Source organism: Rhinoraja longicauda, chromosome 6 (assembly GCF_053455715.1).
Source record: "Rhinoraja longicauda isolate Sanriku21f chromosome 6, sRhiLon1.1, whole genome shotgun sequence".
Lineage (NCBI taxonomy): Eukaryota > Metazoa > Chordata > Chondrichthyes > Rajiformes > Arhynchobatidae > Rhinoraja > Rhinoraja longicauda.
In genome coordinates this window covers 8,496,821-8,522,582 of record NC_135958.1, presented here as the reverse complement: position 1 = coordinate 8,522,582, position 25,762 = coordinate 8,496,821, and the positions used below count along the sequence as shown (strand labels likewise).

The window sequence follows — 25,762 nt, the reverse complement described above, 5'->3', positions numbered from 1 at the left end:
CTGATATTGCCGTTCTTTGGAAATACTTCAGGAGGTCTTCATCTGGGGGAAAGAACTGCAGATGCTGGTTTAAATCGAAGGGAGATACAAAATGCTGGAGTAACTCAGCGGGTCAGGCAGCATCTCGGGAGAGAAGGAATGGATGACGTTTCGGGTGAAGAGAGGGTCTCGACCAGAAACGTCACCCATTCCTTCTCTCCAGAGATGCTGCCTGACCCGCTGAGTTACTCCAGCATTTTGTGTCCACCTTCAGGAGCTCTTCGAATTATCTCATAGATAAGCTGTGTAGGAAGGAAGTGCAGATGCTGGTTTAAAATGAGGATAGACACAAAATGCTGGAGTAACTCAGCGGGACAGGCAGCATCTCTGGAGAGAAGGAATGGGTGATGTTTCGGGTGGAGAAGAGAGGGTCTCGACCCGAAACATCACCCATTCCTTCTTTCCAGCGATGCTGCCTGTCCCGTTGAGTTACTCTAGCATTTTGTGCCTATCTTCACAGATTAGCTGATTATTGCTCCATGTGCACTTTTATTAAATTGGGCCCTTTTTGCTGCGAGTAACTAAGTTCACAAAACAGCATTCAAAGCCAAGGTGAACAAAAAGGATGTCGACATCATTGTGATCTATTTCTGAACACAATCTCATATAACCAGGTGGATGGATTTAATGGAACAAACAATGCAATAATTAATATGAGAAAATATGAAAGAGGAAGCACGCATGATATTGTACCGACCATTATTTTCACCCTTTGTGGGAAAAGCACCACAAATAACATGAAAAGATATTTAATGTTTATTCCAAACTCCAACATGCGCAGAGTGACGGAAAAGCAAAATACTACCATTTCATAAGACACAAAATGCTGGAGTAACTCAGCGGGACAGGCAGCATCTCCGGAGCGAAGAGATGGGTGCCGTTTTCGGATCAATAGACAATGGACAATAGGTGCAGGAGGAGGCCATTCGGCCCTTCGAGCCAGCACCGCCATTCAATGTGATCATGGCTGATCATTCTCAATCAGTACCCCGTTCCTGCCTTCTCCCCATACCCCCTGACTCCGCTATCCTTAAGAGCTCTATCTAGCCCTATAGCCGGAACCATTTTTCAGGCTGAGAGTCAGGGGAGAGGGAAACAAGAGGTACAGACGGTGATGTAGAGAGATGTAGAACAAATGAATGAAAGATATGCAAAAAAGTAACGATGATAAAGGGAAGAGACCATTGTTAGCTGGAGATGGACTCAAAATGCTGGAGTAACTCAGCGGGACAGGCAGCATCTCTGGAGATGAATGGGTGACGTTTTGGGTCGAGACCCTTCTTCACGACCCGAAACGTCACCCATTCCTTCTCTCCAGAGATGCTGCCTGTCCTGTTGAGTTACTCCAGCATTTTGCGTCTATCTCCAGCTAACAATGGTCTCTTCCCTTTATCATCGTTACTTTTTTGGTTTAAACCAGCATCTGCAGATCCTTCCTGCACAGACCACCGTTTCAGTCAGTCCTGTTTAGATAAACATTTGTCTCACAACTGACTGAATGCAATCATGACCGTAATGTTTGAAGTCAGAATTAATCTTCAGGTATGTAAATCATAATTATAACACAAAAATCTTCAAGGTTAATTATGTGACAAAAATGATACAGTATTGCAAGCTTCGACGCACAGTAAATGAACTAAGTGTTAGTATGAAGTGTTTTCTCTGATGCATGAGCTAACAGATGTTTTTAAAGGCTGTGAATTGATTGAGGCACGTTATCAGTCCAGTGCTAATGACAAGCAGAAACATCACACCTAGACAGCCACAGTCACAGCTCAAACTAGTGTTACAGAATAGGTAGATAGACACAAAATGCTGGAGTAACTCAGCCGGACAGGCAGTGTCTCTGGATAGAAGGAATGGGTGACGTTTCAGGTCGAGTCTCTTCTTCACACAAAGAAGGGTCTCAACCCGAAACGTCACCTATTCCTTTTCTCCAGAGATGCTGTCTGACCCGCTGAGTTACTCCAGTATTTTGCGTCTATCTTCGGTTTAAACCAGCATCTGCCGTTCCTTCCTACAACGTTACACAAAAGGTGTTGTGCCAATGTTCTGGTACACATACAAATACAATATACTAAACAAGTGTAATCACAGTTGCAGACAAGAAAGCGGTCAGAAACGTCAAGCCTCTTACAAGGAAAAATCTTGAAACCGAGATCACAGCTCAACACACGAGGTACTAGGACAATGATAAACTGTTATAATTCTGTAACGTTGACAAAAATAACAAAAAAGACCCCCAAAAAAGTAAGCAGTTCTTGTACATGCCGTGAAATATGATTACAGGCCGGCAACTAATCCGAGCAGCTGCCACACAACATATATGTTCATACTATGTTACATATTTATAACTAATACAAATGCCATCAAGAAAAAATATTACAATATTAAAAATCGTTTTGAGTCAGGCTGCTTTTCTACCCCTGACTGCTTTTCTAACCATTTTTTGGTTAATACCTTATCAACATCGGACAAATTAGGTGTGGAACAGGTTAGCAAGTGGAGTGACATGAATGACAAAATAATGCACCTTGAGGGATAAATTGCAGAGTAAAAGGCTTCAGGTTTGATCTTACGTCACTGCTCAGTAGGCCGTGAGCCCAGCTGACCGAGGAAATGCTTTGACAAACTTCCTCAGCCACGGCACCCCTCTTGTTTGCGATCCAGCCCAACTTTCGCAAGAGACAAAAGTGAGGGCGGGAGTGGGACAGATTCAGATTGAAAAAGACTCCTGTCACCCGTCAAGCGTGAACAATGGTGATCTCAACAGAGTGCTCGACGCCACCGCGTTGCCCAGGGGTTTTACGCAGCAAGGAATTCAATTCCTTATTGCAAACAAAGAAATTGGTGGCGTAGCTGCCTCACAGCGCCAGAGACACAGGTTCGATCCTGACCTCGGGTGCTGCCTGCGTGGAGTTTGCACGTTCTCCCTGTGACCACATGGGTTTCCTCCGGGTGCTCCGGTTTCGTCCCACGTCCCGCAGACGTGCGGCTTTGTAGGTTAATTGGCCCTCTGTAAATTACTCCTTGCGTGTAGGGAGTGGATGAGAAAGCTGGATAACAAAACTAGTGTGAACGGGTGGGGTATAGTCGGCGTGGACTCGGTGGATCAAAGGGGCTGTATCTTTCCATCAATTCAAACAATAATGGAAGAAAAATGCACAGATGGAATGTGCACTTGTTATAGTAGAAACAAGGAACTGCAGGTGTTGGTTTACCAAAAAAAAACACCAAAGTGCTGGAGTAACTGCGAGTCAGGCAGCATCCCTGGAAAACATGAATAGGTGACGTTTCGGGTCGTTATAAAATCTGAATCAGGTTTAGATTTATTACTGTGAAGGAACATTAGATGCCGGTTTAAACCGAAGACAGACACAAAAAGCTGGAGTAACTCAGCGGGTCAGGCAGCATTGCTGGAGAGAGAGAATGGGTGACGTTTCGGGTCGAGACCCTTCTTCAGACTCGTCAGGGAAAAGGGGACAAAAGATATAGACGACGATGTAGAGAGATAAAGAGCAATGAATGAAAGATATGCAAAAAAGTAACGATGCTAATGGCAACAGGCCATGGTTAGCTGTTTGCTGGGTGAAAACGAGAAGCTGGTGCGACTTGGGTGGGGGAGGGATAGAGAGAGCGGGAATGCTGGGGTTACTTGAAGTTAGAGAAATCAATATTCATACCACAGGGCTGTAAGCTGCTCAAGCGAAATATGAGATGCTGTTCCTCCAATTTGCGTTTAGCCTCATTCTGACAATGGAGGAGGCCTAGATTAGGTTTATTACTGTCACGTGTACTGAGGTACAGTGAAAAGCTTTTGTTTGCGTACTATCCATTCAAATCCGATAAAACTATACAGTGGTACAATCAAACCGAACGCAAGTGCAACAGTTCCCGAGAAAAAGTGCAATGTTCGCAATGAGGTAGGTCGGAGAATTGGGACTGCAGCCCAGCTTGTAGAAAGACCGTTCAGAAGCCTGATGACAGAGAGGAAGAATTGCTGGCTTTTTTATTTTAATTTAACTTCTAAGTCATTGCACAAATGATACACTTGGAATTTTACGATGAACAAATAAAATCTGAATATCTTTCGACCAATACTTTAGACTTCATTGGTGGACACAAATTGCTGGAGTAACTCAGCGGGTCAGGCAACAAATCAGGAGAGAAGGAATGGGTGACGTTTTGGGTCGGGTTCATCAGTCTGAAGAAGGGTTTCGACCCGAAACGTCACCCATTCCATCTCTCCTGAGCTGAGTTACTCCAGCATTTTGTGTCTACATTCGATTTAAACCAGCATCTGCAGTTTTTTTTCCCTACACACTTTAGACTTCATACTGTTTATGACTTTTATTTTAGATAATTCACTTGCAACCTGTAATAATCTACAATATCAATTAAACTTAAAATTGCTTTATTTTTAAACTGTCTTCCCTTAACAATTATGCTCCAAGAGCCGGGAAAAAGCAAAATAACATGATTTAAAATATACAGATACAAGGAGCCGCAGATGATGGTCCACAAAAAAAAAAGATTGGGTGACGTTTCGGGTCGGAACCCTTCTTCAGAATGAAAGTAGAGGAGGATAGACACAAAATGCTGGAGTAACTCAGCGGAACAGGCAGCATCTCTGGAGAGAAGGAATGGGTGACGTTTAGGATCGAGACCCTTCTTCAGACTGAGAGTTAAGGGGGAGAGAAACTAGAGATAGGGAAGGGCAAGGTGTGAAAACGACAGGTTAAAGCAGATGCTGGTAGCTGGAGAGTAGGAGAATCACAGGGCCGAGGGTGATGCCGAACTCTCGTCAGAGAGAGGAGGAGAACTTCTTGGAGCATCTCCGGAGGGAAGGAACAGGTGACTTTTCGGCTCGAGACCCTTCTTCAGACCTACTTTCTACAGAAAGTAGAGGAGGGTTGGGGGAGCGGAAACTAGAGGTAGGAGAAGGCCAGAACAAACCAGGGCCGGCAACAGATGACCAAGGAAGGGTGGAGCCCACAATGGTCCATTGTTGGCTGGGGAAGAGGTGAGAACAAAGGGATACTGGGATGTGCACAGTGGGGGATGGGGTCGGAGGGGGGGAGGGGGGAAGATAGAGAATGCAAGGATTGCCTGAAATGGAGCCTTTAAAAATTATTTTTTCAAAAATTGTTGATCTTGTTGTGTTATCCCATCTCTAGGATAACAGAATCATGGGGTATGGGGAGAAAGCGGGAACGGGTTTCTAATGATCGTGTTGAATGGCGGTCGATGCTGGCTCGATGGGTCGAGTGGCTTACTCCTGCACCTATTGTCTACGTTTCTATGTTAGCTCTACAAAAACTGGTCCTGAGGCAAGTTTTACAAGAAGGATGTGGAGGCTTTGGAGAAGGTGCAGAAACGATGGTGGGAATCATTCACAGCCAGGCTAACAAGGGCTAATGGACGGACAGAGTATTAATCACGAAACGAGAGAAGGCTGTTGCAAATGGAATGCAATAATAATGGGGATCTTTAATCTTCTTACAGGCTTGGGCAAATCAAATTGGCAAAAGCAGTTCTTTTGTACTTGAAGAAGTCTACCTTTAATGGATTTAGTAGCCAGAAGCAACTCTGAACCAAGCTGGTGCTCATTATTCATCTGTAATCAATATTTTTTTTAAAATCCATCTAGCTATTAAACCCATTGGCTGTTTCTTTATAATACCGGTATTTATTTGGTGATTTATGATCCTTCTCTTTTCTCCATTTCTTTCCTCAATTTGAAAAACGTCACTTTCCACTGTTAACAAAGCCCAAATCACCAATGCTGATTTTCATTTCAACTAAGGCTGCTGGGGACAATGCAAATGGCTGGCATTTTCTTTGTTATCTCAAATTCTCAAATTATTTATCCCAAATTTTAATATCCTGCAATATCCCTTCGCCAGTCCAGTTCAACTTTTTATTTTTGACCTGACCTGACCAGTTGGCTGAAATTAGCCCTTGTATCCTTGCTCCCCCCTCCCCTAACTCTCAGACTGAAGAAGAGTCAACAGCCAAAGTGCTTTATTGTCATGAGTCCCAGGTAGAACAATGAAATTCTTACTTGCAGCAGAACAACAGAATATGTAAACATAGTACGCAGTAAACAATATGATAAACAACAAAAAAAGTTCAGTGTATGTATATTTTCACACACACATATATATATATATATATATATATATATATATAAACATATATTTATTTGTTACTAGACCAAGTGGACCCGTTGGGCCCAAACGTCTCCTGCATTGGTGCAGCACCCTGTTCTCCCCCCCCCTCTCCTCAACCCCCCCCTCCCCTCTCCGTTCTCCCCCACTCCCCCCTCACTCTCTCCTCCCTCCTCCCCTCCCCCTCCCCTCTTTTAAACTTTAAAATGTGAATAACTTTAAAAATATAACACCGATTTCAATAAAACGACCTGCATTATCACTAAAGTGACAATGGTGAGTAAGGTGGGCCTAAAATTGTCGCGCTATCGTGTACCGTTTTGGCTGAAGTTCAGTCACAAACAAGATAACAAACGAGAGTTTTAGTATATAAATATACCCACATATACATACACACACACACACACACTCACACACACACACATATACATAACAAATATTATATAAATATGCATATAGACACAAAATGCTGGAGTAACTCTCTGGAGAGAAGGACAAGCATTATTTTTCTCCAGAGATGCTGCCTGTCCCCCTGAGTTACTCCAGCATTTTGTGTCTATCTTCAGTTTAAACCAGCATCTGCAGTTCCTTCCTGCATACACACACACGCACACACCCACACCCACACGCTCGCACACATACGTACACATAAATAACAAACAATAATAATAGTGCAATAACAACAATAATAGACTTTGTTGTTCAGAGCTTATTGGAGGGTATAGTGTTTAATAGCCTGATGGCTGTTAAGAAGGGTCTCAGACATCATCCATTCCTTCCCTCCAGAGATGCTGCCTCTCTGAGTTATTCCAGCATTTTGTGTCTATCTTCTGGCTAAAATTAAAGTTTTTTTATCCTGAGCAATGGAGAGTGAGAAGAGAGTAATTGACAGGAGGTTGTTCCATGGCCTGGGGTCTGGATCTTGAGAAAGATACCAAGGACTTTCCTTTGCTGTGCAAATCAACATAAAACAAAGCACACATCTCTGACCTAAGGCTAATGTGGTTTATGCGCGCGCGGTGTTAAGCCTCAAGGGCTACATCTCCAAAACATGAGTTCCAAAACTGCGATTGTGACATGAACTAGCGAAGTCATGGCTCCCCACAACATGAGCTTACAGAGATGTACATAATCATGAGAGGAACACAGCGATCAGCCACAACATTATGACCTGACGAGCCAAAACATTATGACCAACTGCCTAATATGCTGTTGGTCCTCCGTGTGCAGCCCCATACGCAGCAGGGTGCGATGCACTGTGTATTGTGACACATTCCTCCCATGACCACCATTAAAATTTTCTGTGACTTGTGCCACAGTAGACCGTCTGTTGGTTCGGACCAGACGGGATAGCCTTCGTTGCCCTCGCGCATCGATGAGCCTTGGGCGCCCAACACCCTGTCTGTCGCCGGTTTGTGGTTTGTCCCTCCTCGGACCACTGTCGGTCGGTACTCACCACTGCTGACCGGGAGCACCCCACAAGCCTTGCCGTTTCAGAGATGCTCTGACCCAGTCGTCTGGCCATAACAATTTGTCCCTTGTCAAAGTCGCTCAGGTCTTTACTCCTGCCCATTTCTCCTGCATCCAACACATCAACTTCAAGAACTGACTGTTCACTTGCTGCCTAATATATCCCACCCCTTGACAGGTGCCATTGTAACAAGATGATCAATGTTATTCACTTCGCCTGTCAGTGGTCATAATGTTTTGGCTGATCGGTGTAGATCGGATAGACACACAGAGTAGGGGATCGAGAACCAGTGGACATAGGTTTAAGGTGACAGGGAAAGATTTAACAGGGAACTGAGGGGTAACTGTTTCACGCAAAGGGTGGAGGGTCTATGACCAAGGGTCAATGTTGTAGTCTGGTTCAAGTAACATATTTTAAGGAGAATCTTAATGGAGGGGGAAGAGTTTGAACAGGTTCAAGGAAGGAATTCCACCACAGATGGCACAAGATACATGTGGAGGAAGGAACTCCAGATGCTGCAGTGTTAAACCGAAGAGAAGGGTCTCGACCCGAAACGTCACCCATTCCTTCTATCCAGAGATGCCGCCTGTCCCGCTGAGTTACTCCAGCATTTTGTGTCCATCTTTGGCACAAAATACAGTTGTCCAGTTAGGTACTCAAAGCCCAGCATCAACCAGGCGGTGGCACAGAGGTGCTGCAGGTAGAGCTGCTGCCTCACGGTGCCACACACTTGGGTCGAGTCCCGAAAACGGGTGCTGTCTGTGTGGAGTTTGCACGTTCTCCCCGTGACTGCGTGGGTTTTCCCCGGGTGCTCCGGTTTCCTCCCACACTCCAAAGACGTACAGGTTTTGTAGATTAATTTGGCTTTGGTAAAAATTGTAAATTGTCCCTAGTGTGTAGGATAGTGCTAGAGTATGAACATCGCTGACTGCTACAGACTCGGTGGGCCGAAGAGCTTGTTTCCGCTCTGTATCTCTAAAATAAACAACAAAAAAACTGGTGTGAACGGGCGATCTATTCTGGGTCTAGACCGGTGAATGCGTTTGGACTCGGTGGCTTGGAAGGGCCTGTTTCTAGGCTGTGTCTCTGATAAAAACATTGAACAGTACAGCTCAGGAACTTGAGCGACACAAAATGCTGGAGTAAATGCAGCAGTTGTGCAGCGTGGTGGCACAGCGGTAGAGTTGCTGCCTCAGAGCGCTTGCAACGATGGATTCGATCCCAACTACGGGCGCTGTCTGTACGGAGTTTGCACGTTCTCCCCGTGACCGCGTGGATTTTCTCCGAGATATACAGTTTCTCCCACACTCCAAAGACGTGCAGGTATGTAGGTTAATTGGCTTGGTGTGTGCGTAAATTGTCCCTAGTGTGTGTAGGACAGTGTTAATGTGCGGGGATCGCTGGTCGAAGCGGACTCAGTGGTCTGCAGGGCCTGTTTCTGCACTGTATCTCAAGACTAAACTAAACTCAGCGGCCTAACTTGCCTGAGTTACTCCAGCATTTTGTGTCTGTAAGTTGCTGAGTGGTACTGTTCTGTGTAACCTGGGGTCTTCCTGCAATTTTAAATACAGTCGTTGGACTTCCACATCGAACGTCCAATATCGTTGACGGTATATATCGATATTAATTAGCACGTCAGAAAACCTTCTTGTTCTTTTAAAAAGTGACAGAGGGCCTTACATCGGCTTGAACAAGCGGATTGGGAAAGAATTGACATGAAAGATTAATTAAAATTGCCGCACTGCCAATGCAGTTCTCCTTTAGTACGGCACTGGAGTGTTAACCTCCAGAAGGTTAATAAATTGGCTGAATTTTAATTTCTGAATGGATGATTGTTGTAGTTTATTCAATCAACATTGCTTTGTTCTAAGGAAAGGAATATCGACGACGATGACGATGCCTACGAATATCTACGTCTCCGTAGAAGGGTCTCGACCCGAAACGTCACCCGTTCCTTCTCTCCGGAGATGCTGCCTGGCCCCGCTGAGTTACTCCAGCATTTTATGTCTATCTTCAGATTATCTAGCACTCTACTTTGAAGTACACTTGGAATGCACATGGAACATTATCAACTTCATCTCTGTATACATTTCCGCATAGGAATTCTATATTTCCCTTTTTTGGAGAGTCAATCCAGCTAAATTCACCTACGGATAACGCATTGAGAACAGATGTGTCTTTATCAAACAAAAATCAAAAAACTACAGAAAACTAGGCCGGAAATCTCAAATAAAAACAGAAAGTACCAAAAGCACTCAGCAGGTCAAGCAGCATCTGTGGAAACAGAAAGTTAACATTCCAGGCTACACAGACAGGATACCGAAACATCACCCATTCCTTCTCTCCGGAGATGCTGCCTGTCCCGCTGAGTTGCTCCAGCATTTTGTGTCTACCTCCGATTTAAATCAGCATCTGCAGATCTTTACTACACAGACATGTAGTCAGGAGCTGAAACATTAATCATTAATCTTTCCACTGATGCTGCCTGATCTGCTAGACGTTTCCAACATTTTCAGTACTTATCCAATACTTTGCACATCCTTGAACAGTCGTACAGCGTGGAAACAGGCCCTTCGGCCCAACTTGCCCACACCGACCAACGTGTCCCATCTACACTAGTTCTACCTGCCTGCGTTTGGCCCATATCCCTCTAAACCCATTTTATCCATGCACTTGTCCAAATGTTTCTTAAACATTGTGATAGTCCCTGCCTCAACTACCTCCTCCGGCAGCTCGTTCCATGCACCCACCACCCTTTGTGTGAAAAAGCTACCCCTCAGGTTCCCATTAAATCCTTCCCCCCTCACCTTAAAGCCATGTCCTCTGGTTCTCGATTCCCCAACTCTGGGCAAAAGACTGTGCGTTTACCCGATCTATTCCTGCTGAGGCTAGCGAGAAATCCCTGCTGATGGAAGGGAGAGACCTGATTCAGCTAATGCTTCTCAGAGTAATTATTTCCCACGTTCTCATATTTGACAAGCCTTCATTTATTTATAACTAGGCCAGTCCTTAGCTATCGAACATTAGTTCTCATCACAACCCTGAAGAAATCCCTTTCTCTGCAATTCTGTGTTTCCATTTAAGAAGATGGGCACAAAAAGCTGGAGTAACTCAGCGGGTCAGACAGCATCTCTGGAGAAAAGGAATAGGTGACGTTTCGGGTCGAGACACTTCTTCAGTCTGAGAGTCGGGGGAAAGGGAAACGAGAGATATAGACGGTGATACAGAGAGATATAGAACAAATCTCTCTTATTCAAGAGAGAGCTAGATAGAGCTCTTAAGGATAGCGGAGTCAGGGGGTATGGGGAGAAGGCAGGAACGGGGTACTGATTGAGAATGATCAGCCATGATCACATTGAATGGTGGTGCTGGCTCGAAGGGCCGAATGGCCTCCTCCTGCACCTATTGTCTATTGTGTATTGTCTAAATGAATGAAAGATATGCAAAAAAGTATCGATGATAAACGGAACAGGCCATTGTTAGCTGAGGCCCAGGAGAACGGGTTACAGACAAAGAGTCTATTTAAGAAGTTACTGATGTGCAGTAGAAAGCATTTTATCGGGATGCATCACAGCTTGGTTTGGGAACAGCTGCATACAAGACCGCAAGAAAGTGCAGCGAATTGTTGACGTAGCCCAGACCAACGCAACAAACCAACCTTCCTTCCATTGACTCCATCTACACCTCACGCTGCCTCAGCAAGGTCAGCAGCATAATCAAGGACCAGTCTCACCCTGGCCACTCCCTCTTCTCCCCTCTCCCATCAGGCAAGAGGTACAGAACGCACACCTCCAGATTCAGGGACAGTTTCTTCCCCAGCTGTTACAAGGCAACTGAATCATCCTACCACAAACTAGAGAACAGTCCTGAACTACAATCTACCTCACAGGGGACCCTTGGGCTAACTTTAATCAGACTTTACTGGGCATTATCTTGCACTCGATGTTATTCCCTTTATCATGTATCTGTACACTGTGGACGGCTCGATTGTAATCAAGTATTGTCTTTCTGCTGACTGGTTAGCACGCAACAAAAACTTGGTTCTTGGTCCTCCAAAATATTCCAAATGGAATTTATACTGGAGGTGGACGTGACAACGAACTAAACTAAACTAGATACATGGAAATGTAGGGGAACAGGCCCTAGTGGTCAGTGCCAGCAATCACCCATTCACACCAGTTCTAGGTAGGAATGAGCTGCAGATGCTGGTTTAAACCGAAGATAGACACAAATTGCTGGAGTAGATCAGCGGGACAGGCAGCATCTCTGGAGAGAAGGAATGGGTGACGTTTCGGGATGAGACCCTTTCATCAGACTGAAGAAGGGTCTTGATCCGAAACGTCACCCATTCCTTCACTCCAGGGACGCTGCCTGACCCTCCAGCATTTTGTGTCTATCTTCACACTAGTTCTATGTCATCTCCCTTTCCCTCCCACTCCCTGCACACTGAAGGGGCAGTTTACAGAGGGCCAATCAACCTACAAACCCGCAGGTCTTTGGGATGCGAGAGGAAACCGGTGCTGTCGACAGGGAGCACGTGCTAATTCTGCACGCGATGTCAGGAACGAACCCAGGTTGATTTTCGGAAAATGTAGTCGCACTTAAAGAAAACAAAATCAAGATTTGAGAAGCTGTGGTTTGAGCTTCCCATTTCCATTTGGTGGACTGTGTTTTTTTCCCCCTCCTTCCTCAGATCATCTGTCAGACCGTTGCCAACGCTGCCACAGAGCCAGTCGCGATTTACGCAGGACAGTTTGCTCTCCAACCATGAATGGATCAATCCAGGAACATACCCCAGAAGACTGAGGAAGTTTGGCATGAACGCCAGCATCCTCACAAACTTCTACAGATGCACCATCCATCGAGAGCCTGCTGACAGGCCGCATTACAGTCTGGTACGGGAACTGTTCTGCCCACAGCCACAAATCACTACAGAGAGTGGTGAAGACGGCACAGCACATCACTGGCAACTGTCTCCCGGCCATTCAGGACATTTCCTACCGGCGGTGCCTGCGTACCGAAGGCACGCAGCATCATCAAGGACCACAGCCACCCAGCACGCAGGCTGTTCTCCTTGTTACCGTCAGGCAGACGATACAGGAGTATGGCTGCACGTACCACCAGACTTAAGAACAGTTTCTACCATCAGGCCATCAGGCTTCTGAACTCATAAACACGTTTCACATCGTATATGTTGATTATTTTTTTAATTGTCTTTTTAACTATTTTTAATATTGTCTTTTTACCTCACTAATGTCATTTTATATCTTATTTATCCTTGGAATATCACCGCTGAGGTGACCCGTTGTCTTGTCAAATACATTTCATTGTACCGTTGACCCTGTGCCAACATACATATGACAAATTAATTAAAAATAATAATACATTTTTTAAAAAAATTATTATTTATTATTATTATTTATTATGCTTTCCCGAAGAATTGCTCGGCTTCCGTTACCCCATAGCCTTGCAAGGGAGCACCGGAGTACAGCGATGCTGGCCTGCCTTGCAAATGGCTGATTTCTCCTTTCAATTTATTCCAGGAAACTAACTTCTCAGAGGCAGGCAGGTAGCAATTTTAAAAGCCACGTTTAACTCTGCTTAGATGACCACTGGCAAGTAAAAGATTAAGGAATGTTATTCGGTGCTGCATTCGTCGGCAGCTCTGCCCCCTGCGCCCAACACATTTTGACCTGAAAAGAGCTCAGCAGGAGTTGCACTACAAGGAGAAAAGAAAGGATGATTAAGCTGTCCCTGTACAATTTTATATTGTTCAGACATAAAAGGTTGAAAAATAATTGGCATTTAAAGAGACGGAGCATAGTGATGCAATTTCAAATACCTAATGGAGATGCTTTGATAAATCTTGTAGTCAGCATATATTTCCCAGCACAGAAATTGTAGTACAGAGGCAAAATGGTTGCTGTTTATCCTTGTGTATGAGATATCTACACTCGTACGATTAAACCAAACCACAAAATCCTTTACGTTGTGCGCTAAGGATCTACCTATCTGGCAAATAGTTAAAAGTCCAAGCATTTAATACTTCTGAAACATTTTCTAAGATGCTTTTGAAAGGTAACAAACATTCTAGAAATGTTAAATGATCCATGAAACATTTATTGACAATAGACAATAGACAATAGGTGCAGGAGGAGGCCATTCGGCCCTTCGAGCCAGCACCGCCATTCAATGTGAACATGGCTGATCATTCTCAATCATTACCCCGTTCCTGCCTTCTCCCCATACCCCCTGACTCCGCTATCCTTAAGAGCTCTATCTCGCTCTCTCTTGAATGCATTCAGAGAATTGGCCTCCACTGCCTTCGGAGGCAGAGAACCTTGGTATAATGGGTTAAACTTTTATTGGTATATACCGTCGGTCCTGGGCGTTTGGAACTTCAATTACATTACTTTCTATTACTTTCTATGTATGGGAGAAGGAGAGGGGTGAACACCTCAATTAAAACATTTTCCCAATAAGAAACACAAATTTTACTAAATTTGGGTGCACTAATGGGAGGCTACACAATCAACCATAATCAGTAAAGGGTGACAACAGTGGCGCAGTTGGTAGAGCCTCTGACACACTCCATCAGAGACCCGGGATCAATCCTGACCACGGGTGCTGTCTGTGTGGAGTTTGCATGTTCCCCGTGCGACCGCGTGGCCTTCCTCTGGGTTGGGGGAAGAGAGCAACTGAGAAGAGAGACCATCGTGACTCTAATGAGTACTTTTGTAACTCAGTCGGTGTAGGAAGGAATTGCAGATGCCGGTTTAAACCGAAGAAGGGTCTCGACTCGAAACGTCACCCGTTCCTTCTCTCCAGAGACGCTGCCTGTCCCGCTGAGTTACTCCAGCATTTTGTGTCTGTCTTCTGTGACTCTTTGCACACTGTGTGTATTGTATGCAAAAAGAAAGAAAATAATCACTGTATCTAGGTGCACGTGAGAATAAAGTATAATTGAATGATTGAATTGAAGGAACGTCCTTGTGCTAAGCAACAGTCAAGAAGTGGAGAATGCAGTGGCAGGGTGAGGATTGTGGGTGCGGGCAGCTGGGCAATGTGGGCACTCGTGTGTAAGCTGCTGCTGCACCTTGAGGTGACGGTGCTGTGTTCACACTTCCCTCTGCTTCGAATAACATGTCAGCGCTTTCATGAGGGATGGGACAGGTCCTCTCCCGGACAGGAGAGTAATGGTGCACGCCAGCAAGAGGGGCCATTATCCAGCTACAAAGGAAAATCAAGCAAGTTTGATCTGCCCAGCTGGACATGGTTGGGAGGAGAGTGCAGAATTCAGGCACGTCACAAGATGCGAGCAGAACAAAAAACAAGGAGGCATGGAGTAATTCTGTCGACGACATGTGTGACTGTTCATAGAAAACATAGAAAATAGGCGCAGGAGTAAGGCCCTTCGGCCCTGCACCGTCATTCAATATGATCATGGCTGATCATCCAAAATCAGTACCCCGTTCCTGCTTTCTCCCCATATCCCTTGATTCCATTAGCCCCAAGGGCTAAATCTGACTCTCTCTTCAAAACATCCAGTGAATCGGCCTCCACTGCCTTCGGGGCAGAGAATTCCACAAAATCACAACTCTCTGTGTGAAAAAGTTTTTCCTCATCTCAGTCCTAAATGGCCTCCCCCTTATTCTTAAACTGTGACTACCTGGTTCTGGACTCCCCCAAAATCGGGAATATTTTTCCTGCATCCAGCCTGTCCAATCCCTTAAGAATGTTATATCTTTCTACAAGATCCCCTCTCATCCTTCTAAATTCCAGACGGAACTACTGCTCAGTATGTTGCTACACTGACGGGGAGCAGCGAGAGAGCATGTATGAAGAAGGGTCTCGACCCGAAACGTCACCCATTCCCTCTCTCCTAGATGCTGCCTGACCTGCTGAGTTACTCCAGCATTTTGAGATACTGCTCAGAATGGTAGTTGAGGTGGTAACCTGATCTCAGAGATTCATTATAAGAGTTATAAACAAAGACGTCTTCCTTGTAGATTCTAGAATTTCAGATTTGAATGCGGGATTCAGCACCCTGGTATTCAGATTATCAGTGATGAAAATGCATGCCTTCAGATTCAGGGCCAGTTTCTTCCGGCTGTTATCAGGCAACCGTACCATTCTATCACCAACTAGAGAGCAATCCTGATTTACCATCCACCTCATTGGAGACTCTCGGGCTATCTTTAATTGGACTTTTCCTTGCACTAAACGTTATTCCCTTTGTCAAGTCAAGTCAAGTCAAGTCAAATTTATTTGTCACATACACATACTCGATGTGCAGTGAAATGAAAGTGGCAATGCCTGCGGGTTGTGCACAAAAAATAATTACAGTTACACTGCATCTGTACACTGTGGGCAGCTTGATTGTAATCATGTATGGTCTTTCCGCTGACTGGATAGCCCACAACAAAATAAGCTTTTCACTGTACCTCGGTTCACGTGACAATAAACTAAACCAAGCAAACTGCAGGTGCTGGTTTAAACCGAAGATAGACACGAAATGCTGGAGTAACTCAGTGGGACAGGCCGCATCGCTGGAGAGAAGGAATGGGTCAAGTCAAGTCAAGTCAATTTATTTGTATAGCACATTTAAAAACAACCCACGTTGACCAAAGTGCTGCACATCTGACTTGGAAAAGTGACGTTCTTCAGACTGAAGAAGGGTCTCGACCCGAAACGTCACCCTTTCCTTCTCTCCCGAGATGCTGCCTGACCCGCTGAGTTACTCCCGCATTTTGTTTCTACACAAATTGTTGTTACCAAGGTACAGTGAACAGCTTTGTTTTACATGCTATCCAAACATCAGCTATTACTGCACGTAAATACAATCAAGTCAAACTCAAAGACAATAGGTGGAGCAAAGGGGAAGATACAGAATATAGTTCTCAGCATTGTAGTGAAACAGTAGCTAATGAATGGAGAAGCCATCATATGTACAGTTTGACATGAAGGGTGCATTGACATTAGAACATCAGTTGGTGTATTTTACCTACAGAACATCGGAGCAAAGAGATTTGGAATCACTGGCGCGGGATTATGGACAACGTTGATTTTTAAGCAAAGGAAGATTAAATTGTGAAATGCTTTTAATTATCTGCAGTCTTTCCAAAAATATGTTTTCATAAAATCTGAACTTCAACTTGAAATTTGTATTCTGTTTGACAGAAAGTATCTTCAAATCAAAGCAAACATTTTCCATGAAGGTATTTGGAACCATGAAGGTACTTCTCTGTGCTTAAAAATGCAAGAGTGCTTTAACGTAATGGGGCAAGTAGAGGCAAAAGATGTACCACTTAAAACGACAGCTGAGTTGCTCTGAGCTCTTAGGGCAAACGGAAGCAAGGGATATGGGGAGAAACAGGAACGGGGTAGTGATTCTGGATGATCAGCCATGATTATATTGAATGGTGGTACTGCCTCGAAGGGCCTACTCCTGCACCTATTTTCTATGTTTCTATATTACTATGATAGGTATCACTGTAATTTTCACCACGAGTTTGCTGGAATTATCCATAAAATGTGGAGATAACTTAGTTTGAAAGGTTAAAAGGACAGTGCACCGAAAGCTGAATGATTTTAGTTTAGTTTAATTTAGTTTTGTTTAAATTAATCACATCTGGTTAAAGTGCACATTGTCAGATTTTATTAAAGGGTATTTTTATACATTTTTGTTTCACCATGTTGAAATTACAGCTGTGTTTATACATAGTCCCCCCCATTTCAGGGCACCATAATGTTTGGGACACATGGCTTCACAGGTGTTTGTAATTGCTCAGGTGTGTTTAATTGCCCCCTTAATGCAGGTATAAGAGAGCTCTCAGCACCCAGTCTTTCCATCACTTTCAGAAACTTTTATTGCCTTTTATCAAAGTTGTGCCAATGAAAGTCAAAGAAGCCATTATGAGACTGATAAACAAGAATAAAACTGTTAGAGACATCAGCCAAACCTTAGGTTTACCAAAATCAACTGTTTGGAACAACATTAAGAAGAAAGAGAGCACTGGTGAGCTTACTAATCACAAAGGGACTGTCAGGCCAAGGAAGACCTCCACAGCTGATGGCAGAAGAATTCTCTCTATAATAAAGAAAAATCCCCAAACACCTGTCCGACAGATCAGAAACACTCTTCAGGAATCAGGTGTGGATTTGTCAGTGACCACTGTCTACAGAAGACTTCATGAACAGAAATACAGAGGCTACACTGCAAGATACAAACCACTGGTTAGCCGCAAAAATAGGATGGCCGGGTTACAGTTTGCCAAGTACTTAAAAGAGCAACCACAGTTCTGGAAAAAAGGTCTTGTGGACAGATGAGACGAAGATTAACTTATATCAGTGTGATGGCAAGAGCAAAGTATGGAGGAGAGAAGGAACTGCCCAAGATCCAAAGCATACCACCTCATCTGTGAAACATGGTGGTGGGGGTGTGATGGCCTGGGCATGTCTGGCTGCTCAAGGTACTGGATCACTTATCTTCATTGATGGTACAACTGCTGATGGTTGTAGCATAATGAATTCTGAAATGAATAGACACATCCTATCTGCTCAAGTTCAAACAAATTCCTCAAAACTCATTGGCCGACGGTTCATTCTACAGCAAGACAATGATCCCAAACATACTGCGGAAGCAACAAAGGAGCTTTTCAAAGCCAAAAAATGGTCAATTCTTAAGTGGCCAAGTCAATCACCCGATCTGAACCCAATTGAGTATGACGTTTATATGCTGAAAAGAAAACTGAAGGGGACTAGCCCCCAAAACAAGCATGAGCTAAAGATGGCTGCAATACAGGCCTGGCAGAGCATCACCATCGAAGACACCCAGCAACTGGTGTGGCTGTGGTGTGTCTGAAGAAGGGTCTTGACCCGAAACGTCACCCATTCCTTCTCTCCTGAGATGCTGCCTGACCTGCTGAGTTACTCCAGCATTTTGTGAAATAAAAACCCAGCAACTGGTGATGTCCATGAATCGCAGATTTCAAACAGTCATTGCATGCAAAGGATATGCAAAAAATACTAAACGTGACTACTCTCATTTACATGACATTCCTATGTCCCAAACATTATGCTGCCCTGAAATGGGGAGGACTATGTATAAACACTGCTGTAATTTCTACATGGTGAAACCAAAATGTACAAAAATGGCCTTAATTAAAATCTGACAATGTGTACTTTAACCATGTGGGATTTTTTTTTCTCTATTACAAATCTCAAATTGTGGAGTGCAGAGGCAAATAAATAAATCATGGGTCTTTGTCCCAAACATTATGGAGGGCACTGTATATCTTTTTATGAGAGGAGAGATAATCTTTATCCACATAGGCTGTTCACTTAACCATGAACACTAATTATTTTAAATTATAATTTATGGTTCTGAAATTGTCAAAATTGCATTTATGTATAGCATAGCTCATGGCCAGACCTACACACACTATACATGCCTGATTATTTCAACCCGATGCAGAAAATACTGCAACAGATGGTGCTGGAATTTCAATTTGACAAGGGTTTGCTAGGTCATATTTTTATGATAAAGAAATGTTCTTGTGACAGACAGGTATGAGCTTCTGGTTTGAGCAAGGGCATCGCACTCAAAAGTAAAGAATCAATAAACAATAGACAATAGGTGCAGGAGTAGGCCATTCGGCCCTTCGAGCCAGCACCGCCATTCAATGTGATCATGGTTGATCATTCTCAATCAGTACCCCGTTCCTGCCTTCTCCCCATACCCTCTGACTCCGTTATCCTTAAGAGCTCTATCTAGCTCTCTCTTGAATGCATTCAGAGAATTGGCCTCCACTGCCTTCTGAGGCAGAGAATTCCACAGATTCACAACTCTCTGACTGAAAACGTTTTTCCTCATCTCAGTTCTAAATGGCCTACCCCTTATTCTTAAACTGTGGCCCCTTGTTCTTTGCTTAGTGGAAGAGGTTTATGATTAGAATATGGCTACAAAGAGCGCAAGGAATAAATACAAACAACTGTTCTGATAATTTCACATCGATTCAAGTAAAATCAGGAAAAACCAAACAGAGAAAAAAAATCAATTTCAATCCACTATGCCAAGTGCATTAAATCCCACTTCTTAACTCTGAGCAGAAGACAACAAAAATATATCAAGGAGATTTTTCTTGTTCTTCATTTATTTTTAATTTTTAGAGATACAACACAGAAACAGGCCCTTCGGCTCACCGAGTCCGCGCCGACCAGCGATCCCCGCACATTAACACTACCCAACACACACATGGGACAATTTCCTCCCACACTCCAGACATAAAGGTTTGTAGGTTAATTGGCTTGGCCCAATTGTAAATCGTCCCGAGTGTGTGTAGAATAGTGTTAGTGTGCAGGCATCACTGATCGGTGGGCCAAAGGGCCTGTTTCCGCGCTGTATATCTAAACTAAAGAATAAGAAACAATTTTCTACGTGACACCATCAGAGGACCCTAGGCTGACCTGCCGAAGCCCAAGGACCTTGCAAGGACCTTTGAATGTTTTCTGCATTTTATTGCCTTTGGTAAAAGAAAATTCTAAATTCTACCTAGTGTGTAGTGTGTGCTTGTACATCAGGGATCGCTGGTTGGCCTTGACTCGGTGGGCTGAAGGGCCTGTTTCCTGAGGGCACGTGATTATTGTATCTCTATAATAATCCCAGAGTAGGGGAACTGAGAACCAGAGGACATAGGTTTAAGGTGAGGGGGGAAAGATTTGTTAGGAATTGAGGAGTAAGATTTTCATGCAAAGGGTGGTGGATGGTATGGAACGAGCTGCCAGAGGAGATAGTTGAGGCAGATACTATTGCAATGTTTAAGAAACATTTAGACAGGTATATGGATAGGACGGGTTTGGAGGGATATGGGCCAAATGTGGGCAGGTGAGACTAGTGTAGCTGGGACATTGTTGGCCGGTGTGGGCAAGTCGGGCCGAAGGGCCTGTTTCCACGCTGTATCACTCTGTGACTCTTTGACTATGACTCCCAACTTGACCTGTAGATGTTGGAGGCAAAATTGTGGAGATGAATTGTTCGCAGTAGCATATACTGTCTCTGCCAAAGGCTCGGTCTTACTAACCCAGTCCAGCCCTGACCAATTTTATTCCCTCAAGATGCATACACGGGGAGAGGCTTCTGCATTGGTGATGCTGCCCAAAGATACTAGAGGAACAAGATGGACCACTCCGTTGAAATTGCCTACACTGAAGTGCAGTGTGCAAAGGAGCCATTTTAGTAGGCAAAACCCGGCGTTCGCTGTGCCTCTCGTAGTGTAATCAGTGTTTTGGGGGAACGGTATGTGTGATGATACCATTAAAATGCAGAATATATTTCATCTATCAATTCACAGATCATTTTCCTTTTTAAATGTTTCTGCAAGTTTCTGCCCACTAAAATGGCGCCGTGGCGTACTGCGGTTTTTAGGGTCGAGTGGTCTATCTTGTTCCTCTAGTATCTTTGATGCTGCCCAAAGTCGGAGAATTCCCAGCTTGAGTGATATCGGTTGCCTGCTGGCGGATGATTCAACGTTACAGGAAATGGCAGGGGGGGGGGCTGGGCGGAACTTGGACACTCTGCGCAGCGTACAAAAAAACAAAATCATCTTTTTCAGAAAAGAACTCTCCATGTTTTAATTGGCCTGATGCAGTCCCCTGGTGCCTTCTGCACATTAGGTGATTTCTGATGCTTAAGCTGGCCAATGCTCCAGATACAAGCATCCTTTGTATTCAGCATTTTGAGGGAGTGATTTTGAGATCCATTGGCTCCTCTGCAGATGAACAAACAGTCCATCATCATCTCCTCACCGCCACCATCTAATCCTGTTAGCATGGCTTTCAACTCCAATCTTCCAGAAATGCTTTATCCAATTTCTCTTTACACGGATCAATGCTATTTGTCTCGGTTATTCCTTGTGGAAGCTCACTTCACATCCTGACCATCCCTGATGGGCAAAAGATGGTGTTCTGTACCCCTGTTGGGTTTATTAATAACCTTGCTTCTCGTCTCCCCAAAAGTAAGGTTATTTTCTGAATGTAAATGAAAGGGGCGCATGGATCATTCTCCACAACTTAATTACACCTTCCAAACTGGTAATAATATAGGAATGGTCACGGTGGCGCAGCGGTAGAGCTGCTGCCTTACAGCGAATGCAGCGCCGGAGACCCGGGTTCCATCCCGACTACGGGTGCTATCTATACGGAGTTTGTACGTTCTCCCCGTGACCTGCGTTTGGTTTTCTCTGAGATCTTCGGTTTCCTCCCACACTCCAAAGACGTGCAGGTTTGTAGGTTAATTGGCCTTGGTAAATGTAAAAATGGTCCCCAGTGGGTATAGGATAGTGTTAATGTGCGGGGATCGCTGGTCGGCGCGGACCCGGTGGGGAGGGGGAAGTGGGGGGAGAGGGGAGGGTGGGAGGAGAGGGTGGTGCACCAATGCAGGAGAGGTTTGGGCCCAACGGGTCCACTTGGTCTAGTGCACAATAAAGCATGAAGCGGCGATATACAGTCTGCATCTGTTTCAGTTTCAGGTCCCCGTCTCACGTGAGTCTCCTGAAGATGTCTAACATTCCTGTCAATTCCTGCCATTTACAAATTTCCGTCAAGACCCCTGAGAATACTCAGGGCGGGATTCGGTTTTACGAAGGAAATCTCTCATCTCAAACCCGAAAGTGGTGGACGTAAAGAGAGGAAGATACATGCTTTAAAATGTTGTCCGTTTGTGTTACGTACATCGTGGACACTGGATCACAGCACCACTGGCATGTGGGGGGGGGGGGGGGGGAGGAGGACCCAGAGTGGGGGGGCCGCCGTGAATGGGTGAACAACAAAGGAGGACCCAGAGAGGGATACTTTGTAACTTTGTCAGCGCCCTTTATGTGGCAACTCTTTGCATACCTGATTTATCACATGTGAATATAAAGCATTCATTCATTCATTCATTCATTCGTTCATTCATTCACTCGTGCAATGGTATCGTATTCAAATTCACCGTATACATGTAATAAAAGGAACTGCAGATGCTAGTTTATACGAAAGGTAGACACAAAATGGAGTAACTCAGCGGGTCAGGCAGCATCTCCAGAAAAAACGGATGGGACTTCAGACTGACGAAGGGTCCAAACCCGAAACGTCACCAACGGTTCTCCAGAGTTCTCCAGATATGCTGCCTGACCCGCTGAGATACTCCAGCACTCTGTGAAACGTCACCTATCCATGTTCTCCAGAGATGCTGCCTGACCCGCTGAGATACTCCAGCACTCTGTGAAACGTAACCTAGCCATGTTCTCCAGAGGTGCTGCCTGACCCGCTGAGTTACTCCTGCACTCTGTGAAACGTCACCTATCCATGTTCTCCAGAGATGCTGCCTGACTCGCTGAGTTACGCCAGCGTTTGGTGTCTCTTCTCGCTGTGTACATGATGCTCTGGATTTTGAATCCACTGGCAAATGATCAACCATTCATCACACTTAACTTGCCCACAGACTTTCTCTGGTCTCCTGCACCCAAACTCGCGGTGATTAGAAATCCATTTGAGCATCCCGCTCTCTGCAAGAGATCCGTGCTTCTCAGATTGAAGAACTCCTAATGAGGCATGGAAATTCTCCCCCAAGAAGAGCAATTTGAGAATAATTAATTCAATGCCAAATAACTTGCAGAGAATAGAACGGGAAAAGAAAATGGGACTCAGTAAAACAAAGTATTTAGTCTAGTTTAGAGAAACAGCGCGGAAACAGGCCCTTCAGCCCACCGAGTCCGCGCCTACCAACAATTCTTGCATATTAACAATATCCTACACATACTAGGGACAATTTACATTTACACCAAGCAAATTAACCTACAAACCTGTACGTCTTTGGAGTGTGGGAGGAAACCGAAGATCTCGGAGCAAACCCACGCAGGTTACAGGGAGAACGTACAAACTCCGTACAGACAGCACCCATAGTCAGGATTGAACCTGGGTCTCCGGTGCTGCAAGCGCTGTAAGGCAGCAACTCTACCGCTGCGCCACCGTGCCGCCTTTGTCAATATTAAAATCTTAAGAAATGACATTCTATACATCTTAACGAGCATTTTCAGTGACAGAAAGGTTATTTAGTAGCAAGCAAGGTGCCACTCCATTGAAAGCTCCATTGTCTGCTTTGATCTGTCATTTTCACACCTTACCCTTCCATATCTCTCGTCTCCCTCTCGCCCCGACTCCCTGTCTGAAGAAGGGTCTCGACCCAAAACGTCACCCATCCCTTCTCTCCAGAGATGCTGCCTGTCCCACTGAGTCACTCCAGCACTTTGTGTCTATATGCGGGTCTGTAGGTCAATTGGCTTCTGTATATGGTCCCTCGTGTGTAGGATAGAACCCGTTGGTGCAGGTGATCGTTGGTCGGCACGGACTCGGTGGGCTGAAGGGCCTTATCCACGCTGTAACTCTAAACTAAACGACTGTTCAACATAGCATTGCATGACCTAGGGGCGATGCATTGGGGAGGGGGTGCATTGGAAGCATGACATCCTGAAGCCATTGACGGTCATTAAAAGACCCTTCTTGCTTTGTGAACCCGTTGAGTTGGCATGCACACTCAGGAATAAAGCATCTTCAATGGCACTTCGCACTCTGTGGCTCCAATCCTACATGTTCAATCTATTATTAAAACAAAGAAATAGAAAATTTCCACTGGGACACCCATGTCCCTGTTGCCAAACCCACACTATAAATAGAACTGAAGTAGCACAAAACTCCCTGTGGAGCTCTAAGGTATTAAAGATATCCAGATGAATGTGAGGTAATACCACCTGTCACTTGTTGCAGCCAAAAAAAATCATCTCCCAAGTTTCACAAGTTCTCGGAGCAGAATTAGGCCGCTCGGCCCATCAAGTCTACTCCGCCATTCAATCATGGCTGATTAACCACTCCCTCTCAACCCCATTCTCCTGCCTTCTCCCCATAACGTCTGACACCCGTACCAGTCAAGAATCTGTCAATCTCCGCCTTAAGTACATCCATTGACTTGGCCTCCACTGCCATCTGTGGCAATGAATTCCACTGTTCCCCACCCTTTGACTAAAGAAATTCCTGCTCATCTCCTTTCTGGAGGTTTAAAGGGATATGGGTCAAACGCAGGCAAGGTGGAATTAGTGTAGGAGGGGCATGTTGGTCGGCATGGGAAATTTGGGCTGAAGGGCCTGCTTGCACTGAATAAACCAACATCCTCCAAGATAATGGTTAGATACTCTCCCTCTCCCTGGCCTTTAAACACAACAGCCAGTTACAGTACTTCTACAAGTCCCCCAGTGGAGATTACAAACTCAACATGGCCAAAAATGGGAATACAAGCTATCAGCTTTGCAAGTTATTAACTATCGAACTATCAGAGTATCATCCACACATTTATGTTCAGTCTTTGCCTTCAAAATTTAGCTTCAAACATTAGACTTTAGAGATACAGCGCGAAACAGGCCTTTTATCCACCAAGTTCGCACCAACCAGCGATCACCCCGTACAATAGTTCCATCCTACACACGAGGGACAATTTACAATTTTTACCAAAGCCAATTAACCCACAAACCTGCACGTCGTTGGAGTGTGGGGGGAAACCAGAGCACCCGGAGAAAATCCACGCGGTCACAGGGAAAACGTACAAACTCCGTACAGACAATACCCACGGTCGGCATCTTTGGTGAGGCAGTAACGCGACTGCTGCGCCACCGTGACGCCCCAAATTAATTGATCTTTTTGATTTTAGTTGTATTTACTCCTGTTTGCACACATTATAACAAAGATGGCAACATTGCTCTGTTTGGGATGTGTATATCGTTAGAGTTTATGGAGGAATTGTTAGCTGGGACTTATTGGCTGGAGTGGGCAAGTTGGGTCGAAGGGCCTGTTTCCACGCCGTATCACTCTATGACTCTACTTGGTTTCAGAAAACGTTTCCACTTGAGCTTCCGCTCTGGTGTGCTTTCCACTGGTGGAAACATGAACAGAACAAATGAGCAAGGACATTCGCCAGACTCCTGACAAAGTAGCAACGGTAAAACAGGAACCGAGGCAAGGATTTAAGACAGGTCCCACGCCCAGACTCAGGCCA

The 25,762-nt window shown here is 44.8% G+C and overlaps 1 protein-coding gene across 7 annotated transcripts in view; it reads right to left on the bottom strand.

The window, feature by feature from the left end:
• znf423 (zinc finger protein 423) overlaps positions 1 to 25,762 on the bottom strand; it is a 341,953-nt gene that overhangs the window by 160,273 nt on the left and 155,918 nt on the right. The window lies entirely within an intron of this gene.